Source organism: Nelumbo nucifera, chromosome 1, assembly GCF_055504915.1.
Source record: "Nelumbo nucifera cultivar China Antique chromosome 1, China Antique-T2T, whole genome shotgun sequence".
Classification (NCBI taxonomy): Eukaryota; Viridiplantae; Streptophyta; class Magnoliopsida; order Proteales; family Nelumbonaceae; genus Nelumbo; species Nelumbo nucifera.
The window spans coordinates 121539540-121549495 of NC_142649.1; positions in this window are offsets into that span (position 1 = coordinate 121539540).

Sequence of the window (9956 nt, forward strand, 5' to 3'; positions counted from 1 at the left end):
ATCAATCTTAACGTCTGCATCTCCACCATATTCATTTTTTGGAAATACTGCTTCTTGACTTGTCAACATTCTGCTCCATGCAACATTTCTAGCCTCAGATTTGGACCATGATACCTCTCCTTGTAATTCTGATCAACTTAAATCAACACTAGAATCTAATGAAGAATTTGTATTGAATGTCTTTAGTGGTTTAATATCTCCTAAATCTGGTTGGTAAGGCAACACCCATAGAAAATGAGATGACTGGACTCAAAGTGATTGATTAGATATTACTTATTTCTTTGAAGCACCTTATAATGTCTCATTCTATCTTGATATGAAGTCTGCCTCCACTAACAGTTAATCTAGTAACAATGCTATGACCATTTATATTATTGGTGGAAAACTGGACCAGTCAACTAAATATTTCCTTTCCTTTCTCTCAAGGATCTCTATGTTATCTATCTACTCGAGTTAGACATCAAATGTTAATCTTTACAATTGGAGTCTCTGTTAATCATGATTTAGTGGTGGTTTAATAATTGTATATCGAATGTGACCCAACAAAACATCCAACATCCATGCCTCATCCCAACTATGGGGTTGGCCACAGGAATCCTGTTTCACCCATCCATTCTATTTAATGTCGTATCATATTGAATGTGGACTTGCTAAAGTTATTCCAATTGATTAGGTTTTAAATGTTGTTTGTCTTTGCCAGTATCTTTTGAATGCAGTAGCAGATCACTCTGTTGAGATTGCAACAGATCGCAGTGGCTGTTGCGTATTGCAGCAATGTTTAGCACATGCCAAGGGGGAACCTAGGGAGCGCCTTATTGCTGAAATTACTGAAAATGCATTGCTTCTATCACAAGATCCTTTTGGGTTTGTCATCATAACCTTTTCTACATTCTAAATCATTTTTTCACAACACAGTTTCTACACTTGCATTCTTAATTTGAGATACTTTATCTTCTTTGGTTTAGCAACTATGTAGTGCAGTACATACTGGATATGCATATACCAAATGTTACGGAGAATATACTAAATCAGCTTCATGGAAGTTTTGTGTCCCTCTCTTTGCAAAAGTTTGGGAGCCATGTGGTGGAGAAGTGTTTGAAGTATTCAGGAGTAGAGCAATCTACACGGATTATCAGGGAGTTGCTTAATAGTCGTGACTTTTTTATGCTTCCGCAGCATGAATATGGAAACTATGTTGTCCAGTCTGCCTTAATGGTATCCAAGGTTAGATAATCCATACTATCCAACTATGCATATGTACCCTCTTCTTAAATGTGATCTAGAAAATAGGTTTCATATCCTTTTTAAATCTTTAGGGATCAGATTTAACATCTTTGGTTGTTATATGGCCTATATTTGTTCTATAAGCTACAGAGCTGTATATCTGGGGTCTTCATGAAATAGGATAGGATCATTACCCAGTCAGATCTACATTAACATCAACCCGTTTAGGTTATCATAATTCTTTCGATAGACTTTGTTTTTGAACCATTTGACATGTCTTTAATATTTCCACAATGGCCATAGTATATTGTGTACCATTTCCTGGTTTTTGATATTGACTCATGTATCCTTTATTGAAACAACAGGGGCATATCCGTTCAGCACTTATTGCTAGTCTGGTTCAGATGCATTTTCCTTCCATGTGTAGCAGTCCTTATGGGAAATGGATCATGCAATGGATCAACGCAAACAAGTAAGCAACAGATAGAAACATGTACAATGAGAGATGTAGGATTGACAACAATTTGCTGAGAGTTGCAAGGCTGGACTTGTTTTGGTAGGTTGAAGGAATGGGTTTTAATCATCTTGAGTGTTGTCATCTTTATTTCTTTATTTTTGGTTGTTTGGTTGTCATTTCTAATTGCTGTATAGGGGGTGAGGTAGAATATTAAGACACTGGGAGAAGGGGGAAACTGGAGTGAGAGGGTGGAGGTGTTGGTCTTCAATTATGTATACAAGCCTTTATAGGGGATGTAAAGAGATGGAGTGTTATTCAAACTGTATATTCCCAGAGCTTCACATTGTTGCTTGTTATACAGTAAACGTACAGTCAAATTATTTCATATATATTTAAATGTTCCATCATGTGTTACATGAATTTATGTTCCATGTTCAACAACTCCAGAATTTTCTTTGAAGGTTGGATTTGCTTTCATCACATGAGCTGTGAGTGTATAGCTGCACTTTGTTCATCATATGATTTTTATACTGTCATTAATATTCAACATGTTCTTATAGGGGTGAGGTGATGGGGTGGTCTGTTGACTTGTTTCTCTGTTACTTTTTCTTTCTTATTAGTTTATTACGCTTCATTCCTACTTTGTTGTTTTCTTCCATTGAATTTCTCCGTGGGGTGAGTTCATTCATTTGGAGAGTTTTCTTTAGATTACTAAATTAATGACAATTTCATAACTTTTGGTGATTGTACTTTTGATAAATTTGAGTCTTTTAAGATTATTTTCTATTTTTTCTTGAGTTTTACAATTTTGAAAAGTTAAAGGGTCATGTTCACTTTTATTCAGCTTATTTCTTAAGGGTCAAAAAATGTTCATTTTGCTTGATCTTGGTTAGAGGCTTTTTAGTGATCTCATCAAGACCAACCTTGATGTCTTTGGGAAAGTCTTCTCAAAATAATAGCTTAAATCTTCCCTCTTCGGTAAAATAGGTTTTTCCGTCTACGATCTCCCCATTTGAAGGAGCTTTAATATTGGGAAGGTAGATTACTGATAAGAAATTAGTTTCTAACAAGTGTCTAAAATATATGAAGAGGTCTAATGGAAGAGGCTGGGTGTGTAAATTAAATCTGGGAAAAGTGCATGGCTTTGTGGAATGGTTATTCTTAGATCTTGTGGTAGAATGTTGTAACTTGTAGATCAAGGGCTACTTATAGACCTGCCATCATTATTCAATCTTAGTCAATGGAACAAAATAAAGATTTTTTCTTTTTCTTGCAAAAAAGACTTGGGCCAGATAGATTTGGGTTGATTAGGGGGGTTCAGAGTTAAGAAAGAGAGGATTGTGGTCACCCACTTATAGTTTTTAGATGACATTATTATTTTCTATGGGGGATAGGGGTGAGAAAGGAATTAGGAGTGAAATAGCTATGTGCAGGAGGAAAGGAGGAGGGCTGGGGTTAGGAAACTCGGTCCTTAGGAATTTCTTTGTTGGGTAAATGGTTATGGAGATTACTTTTGGACATGGATAAATTGTGGCAAGCTGTGATGAAGAGAATTATTGGACATACAAACTCATGGTGATAGAAACATTACAGTTATCTAGGGAAGTGTGGGCAACTTTTATTTAGAACCGAAGGTCAGCCAATAGCTTAGCTGATGCTTTAGCTAAACAGGGGGTCAACAGAAGAGATTTGTTTTGGGGGTTATCCCCCCCTGCCCACCACGAAATTTTTTGTAACTGATGCCGTCTGAAACTGGGAAGGGGCAGGTAGCCAGGGGCTACTGTAATTCTCTTAAAAGGGGTGCTTGGTACACTTATAATGTATCCCGTTCTTTTTCATTAACTAATAGAAGCTCCCAGTTACCAGTAAAAAATGAGCCTGGATCCTTGTAAATCAACTTTTGGAAGAGAAATAATAAAATGGATGTTTTCAAGTTTGTTTGGTGCTAAAGATCATTCACATAAGAAAATGGGAATCCTTGTCCTTTCATATTCAGTTGTTAGAAGAACTTTTCCAAATAGATGAAAAATAAAAAGATGGACCACCTTGATATTGGGTTCTTATACTGCCATCTTTCTGTGCAATTTTTTTCCAGGTCTGTTTATGAGCATATATACCATATGAGAATGAGATCAGCGTCACCTGGCATTTCTCCACCCGTTTAATAGGAATTGGACTACAAGTGTTGAATAAAAATAAATAAGAGAATATAGAAATTACAGTGGGGATGATACTGACTTACCTGTCCTCTTCTAAGTTGTGGTGTTCTGATCATTCATTCCTTGTTTTGGGCATTGCATGCACCTTTATTATTTTCAAATTTTAGAATTGCATAAAAATAATTCTCAAGGCAAAGTCCAAACATCACAACATGTTGAACTCACAGTTTGCACATTATATTTAGCAAAGATTACTTAACTGCACATTTTATAACCCCCTACCCTATGCTCATTTGTCTCCCTCCCTTTCAAAGTTTGCACATAGATCTATTTTTGATTATTTTTTTAGATTAATGCCAGTCTTTCACTTGTTTCACACAGTATAACAGCTAAATGGACAATGTAAATCCTCACTAGCAATGATGTGCCATGGTGACACTGTTTTTCTGCAGAGGATGCTATCTTTAGGTGGCAAATATTTTCACCGACTAAACTTTTTTTTTTAATAGTTTTGCCTTTAAAGCTGATGTGCTCTTTCTGAGCATGACTACCGTTTTCGATACAGTGATTGCTTACTTATTTCGATGTATCTTTGTTTTTGGTAATAGTGTAAATATTTCAACTGCAATAAATGAACATAATAAAGAAAACAAATAAAAGCATGCGTACCCAAGTAATTTGACCATTTCTTTGTGCCTGTGTCAATGGAATGGAGGAGTTGCAAATTGAATAGAAATACCTCGAATGCTATGAGATTGAAACATGAATGTTTGGTAGCCATTTTAATGGAGCTATCCAGCCAAATTTCTCAGACGGTAGTGGGAAAGAAAATTTCAAGATGCTCTGATACTTCTATGTGGTGATCTATTTCTCCCCCCTTAAAAGATCTCACAATCTACTGGTATTACCAGATAACGGAGAATCAGATCATTCAGATGAACTAAACTTGATGGCTGTTTTATGGGCTGTGGCCTGTGGGACCAAATCATTTTGCTCCATGATGGCCATAAATGCAAAGGAGAGAATGTGTGGTTGTGGAAACATTGGATTTGCTCCTCACACCATCCTCATAGCACATTGCAGTTGTGTATTAAGAACATCTTCCCATGAATGACTGCATACAAGTACGAGAATAACAACTTCGAGTTCAATTACATAAAAATATATTTGTTTTTTATTTTTATTTAAAAAATGAAATATCTTAAAACCCACTCCCTTCTTGAGGTGCCTTTCTTCAAATTAAACCTTGTACCCATGTTTACAATGAAGCCAAACTGTCATTATCTTGAGAACATGTGAATCACCCAGGTCTTCTCAGTTCTCATGGTTCTCCGGCATAAGGATTCAACCCCCTTTTCTCTCCATTTTCTCTCTTTCCCTCTTTCTCACCTAACCCATCCAAGAAAACCAGTCATAGCCACTGCCGCTGGTATAAACAATTGCAGTCGTGGACAACCGTAATCCTCGAACAATTGCAGACGAGGTCAGTAAACCATTGACTCGAAAGGTTGAACCGTTTGAACCGTTTAACGGTTTTGATTATTTTTTACTTTTTTTTTATTTTTTATTTTTTTGTCAGAATGGGCCGTTCGTTCGGCTCAAATGGTCGGACCGTTCAATCTAGGAACCGAACCCCTAATCGGTTCGTTGTCCGAGTCAGTTTTAAAAACCTTGCTACAACCTACAAGTGTTGTGAGGACCAAATTTGTTAAGATGAAATCTAGAGGGGTGATCATTTCAGCATGGTCTGAAATTTCTGGAGTTGGACTTAGGCCTCATTTTGTGTCCAGGCTTGGCCTAAGGCTGCACTAGGCATGCAAATTTTAAAGCCAAGTTTGGCTCAGGCTTGGCCTAGGGCTGCACTAGGCATGCAAATTTTAAAGCCAAGTTTGGCTCAGGCTCGAGCCTAGCCTGCATATGTTATATGTATTTTATATATAATCTATTCTATATATAAAAATGTGAATGTAGAGTGTAATTTTTTTGAACTAAAATTACCCTATATTTCTTTGTTTGAGAAATAGTATAAAAGTCATTTTATTATAGTTTTAATGGCTATTAAAATGTCCATATTTGTGTATTTAGTCAATCTCTAATTGTGATGGTTGAAAATATAACTTTAATTATTACTTTCTACCTCATTTAATCCCCTTTCATTAAGTTTTATACTTAAGGTATTAATTCATGTTTTATCTTATTAAATCATATATTTAAGTCATTTTTTAGTAATAAATGCTACTAATTAGATCCATGTCAATATTTTTAACAATATAAACCCATATATTTTAAAATTGACTCAAAAACAAAACCATTCTTATCCAAATGGTGACCAAGCAATTCAACCATTCGAATCAAATTGATCAACCTTTAAAGGCATAGTTAGGTAATAAAATTTTTAAAATAGAAATAAATATAGAAAATTACATAAGTGTAGAAAATATTAGACACATTTATGATATTTTTATTAATCAAATTAAAAAATAAGTGTAAAAAAAAAGAATTATTTTTATTGATAATGAAAATGAATTACATAATTTAGAATTGACCAAAAAATGACATTATTTTACTGTTTGGCAAAGATCAATAGTTCAATTTTTGGGTCAAATGTGTTAACATTTAATGTCATAAATAAATAATAAAAATTAATAAAATATATAAATATATAAATTTTGCAAAAAAAACATTCAGGCACATGTATAATATCATATAATTATCATATTAATAAAAAGTAAGTGTGACATATCAAAATTATTTTTACACATAAAAATACAAAAAAAATAGAAAAAATTGAACACATCTATAATTCTATATTTACACTACTACTAAATGTGAATAAGATTGTAGAACTTTCTTTTTGCTATAATATTCATTTTTTAATTTAGTCCCTATTTAATTGTGAGGTTTAAATTGTAAATTGAACTACTACTTTTCACCCCATTCAATACATCTATTTAAAATTTACATTTTTTTATAAATGAACAAAAAAGATATTTTTGGTATTTTTATGATATTTTTATTAATCAAATTAAAAAATAAGTGTAATAAAAAAGAATTATTTTTATTGATAATGAAAATGAATTACATGATTTATAATTGACCAAAAAATGACATTATTTTACTGTTTGGCAAAGATCAATAGTTCAATTTTTGGGTCAAATGTGTTAACATTTAATGTCATAAATAAATAATAAAAATAATAAAATATATAAATATATAAATTTTGCAAAAAAAAAACATTCAGGCACATGTATAATATCATATAATTATCATATTAATAAAAAGTAAGTGTGACATATCAAAATTATTTTTACACAAAAAAATAGAAAAAATTGAACACATCTATAATTCTATATTTACACTACTACTAAATGTGAATAAGATTGTAGAACTTTCTTTTTGCTATAATATTCATTTTTTAATTTAGTCCCTATTTAATTGTGAGGTTTAAATTGTAAATTGAACTACTACTTTTCACCCCATTCAATACATCTATTTAAAATTTACATTTTTTTATAAATGAACAAAAAAGATATACCAAAAAGATAAAATATTACAAAAACAATAATACTTGAAACTTCACAACCCAATCTGATTATCACATATTTGGATGTGGTGTTTATGTAATTAGATTTCAATTTTGCAATTTGCATCCAATTAATAATAAGAAACAAAAAAATTAAAAAATACATAAAGTTCATAAAAATTTTTGGAAACATTATTACTATCATTATTATTGTCTAGAATTGCTACATGCAAAGCACATGCACGCTTACTAGTGTATACATATGTGTATATGTTATTTAATGTTATATATATATATATAGGAAATTTAAAGTTCAATCCACCTCATGTATTATATATAATATTTTATATTATCTAATGTATAAAATAAAAATATATACATATTATATGTCATTTAACATAATATTGTATATAATATAATATTTCATATATAAAAATATAGATTGAAAATCAAACTCAACCCAATCCTACAATATAGAGATTGGATTTGCTCTTCACATAGCACATCTCACACCAATCTCACAATGCATTGCAGCAAGGACATCCCCCATAGTTGATATTATCATTCATGGAAAGATGTTCCCAATGCATGACTATGATGCATTGTGAGATTGGTGTGAGGCATGCTTTCCGAGGAACAAATCCAAATTCTAAGATATATCCTTTATCATAAATGCAAAGCCCGATTGGGCCATGATCACTTAAGAACCCACCATGTATGATAACATTTTTTTTGGTGAATTGCTGAAACCTCCTCTGAAGTTTTTGATCATTGCTAAAACCTCCCTTGAACTTTGGTAATTGCAATCATCTCCCTTGAACTTTTTAACATAGTTGTAAGTAGACCTCCTCTATTAGAATCATCTAACAAGAGGCACAAAAATGTCCAAAATACCCATGCAATTACTATTGAGACTGGTTTCTACAAAAAAAATAATAATACAAACTTTATAAACAACAAAAAAAAGAGAATTTAAAGTTGAAGCTTTACTTTTGGGCGATTGATATGAAGGGTAAATTTGAAAAATAAATCAATTTTAGAAAAGAGATTGGAAGGGTTTGGGGTAGCAATTCATATGAAGAAAAAATTTGAAAAATAAACATTTTGCTCAAAAGTAATTGCATAGGTATTTTGGACATTTTCATACATCGTTTTAGAGGATTTTAACAGAGGGGATCTATTTACAACTATGTAATAAAGTTTGAAAGGTGATTACAATCACTAAACCTCAGGGGATATTTCAATAACAACCAGAAACTTCAGTGGAGGTTTTAGCAATTTACCCTTTTTTGGAAAGACATCCGAACTCATTGCCACAACTCACAAGCATAATAACATCAAAGAAATCGGATTTGGTCCTTACAAGACCGTGCTCACATCATTCACACAGTCCCTTACACCCTTCTCATGAAAAAAAAACCATAAATTAAGAAGATATTCCCTGTGCATGAATGTAAACAGGCTATGAAAAAGGTGTTATAGGTGCTACTTTTTCATTTTTTGGGAGAATGACTATTCAGCCCACATCAGAATTCTTAACCCCACCGTACAATTGGGATAGGTGCTAGATCGGGATTGATACAATTGCACAACTAATATTGGTGTTTAAGGTGGAGGTATTTGACATTTTGAATTAGGGAAAATTCTCGATAGGTACCTTGTACTTTAGGCCAAGTGCCAATTTAGTACCCGAACTTTAAAACACGACAATCTAGTACCTACCATTAATAGATCGTCAGTTATATATCACGTAACCTCATGTGTGATTTGACTTTTAAAAATATCAAAATTACCCTTGGACATTGTTCATCATCTTCTTTATCAAGAAAATGAAATAGAGCCCACACATTGTTCACTATCTTCTTTCTCAAGAAAATGAAGATTAGGTTCCGGGAACCCAAATCTCTTGATGGAGGTATAGCCTCCATCCACCACCAGCCAAACATTTTTTTCCGCACTAAAGAATGCTTGCAGCAATGGCTTTGGCCAGGCCCGGTTCCACCCAACATTGCCATCGAAGAAGCTTTTCATTAGCAGCCTGGTAATAAGCCCTTAACCTTACAATATTGGGGTGCTATCAGTCGTATCTCCGCTACAAATTCTTTATACCTCTGTCCTCCACCTTCACCCAATCTCCTCACCACCACCGGGATGTACAACTTCAATTGTCGGTATCTTTTCTCTTCCAGTACTCCTGTTCTCCTTCATTCGAATAGAGTTGTAGCGGCAACGACACCCCTCTCAGTCCAATCTCTTACCCTTCTCTCCTCCTCCTCTCTTCTTCTTCTTCCACCATCAAATCACCGAATTCATTTTCAAACACTGTTCATCTTCTTCACAAAGAAATAGAGCGACGACAGATCTGAACCCATTCTGCATTCCTCAACTTCTATTTGCTATTGCAACTTCCAGTGGCAAATCTGAACCCGCGATGGTTTCTCTATCGTTTCTTCTACCTCCCTTTTTCTCTTCCACATTCTCATTGTTCTCTCTTTCTCTCTCTATGCCACCCCCTGTCCCCTGTTTATAGTTTGATCACCGTCACCAAGTTGGAGTGGAAGTTCGACCATCAAATCGTCATCTTCGATTTAAC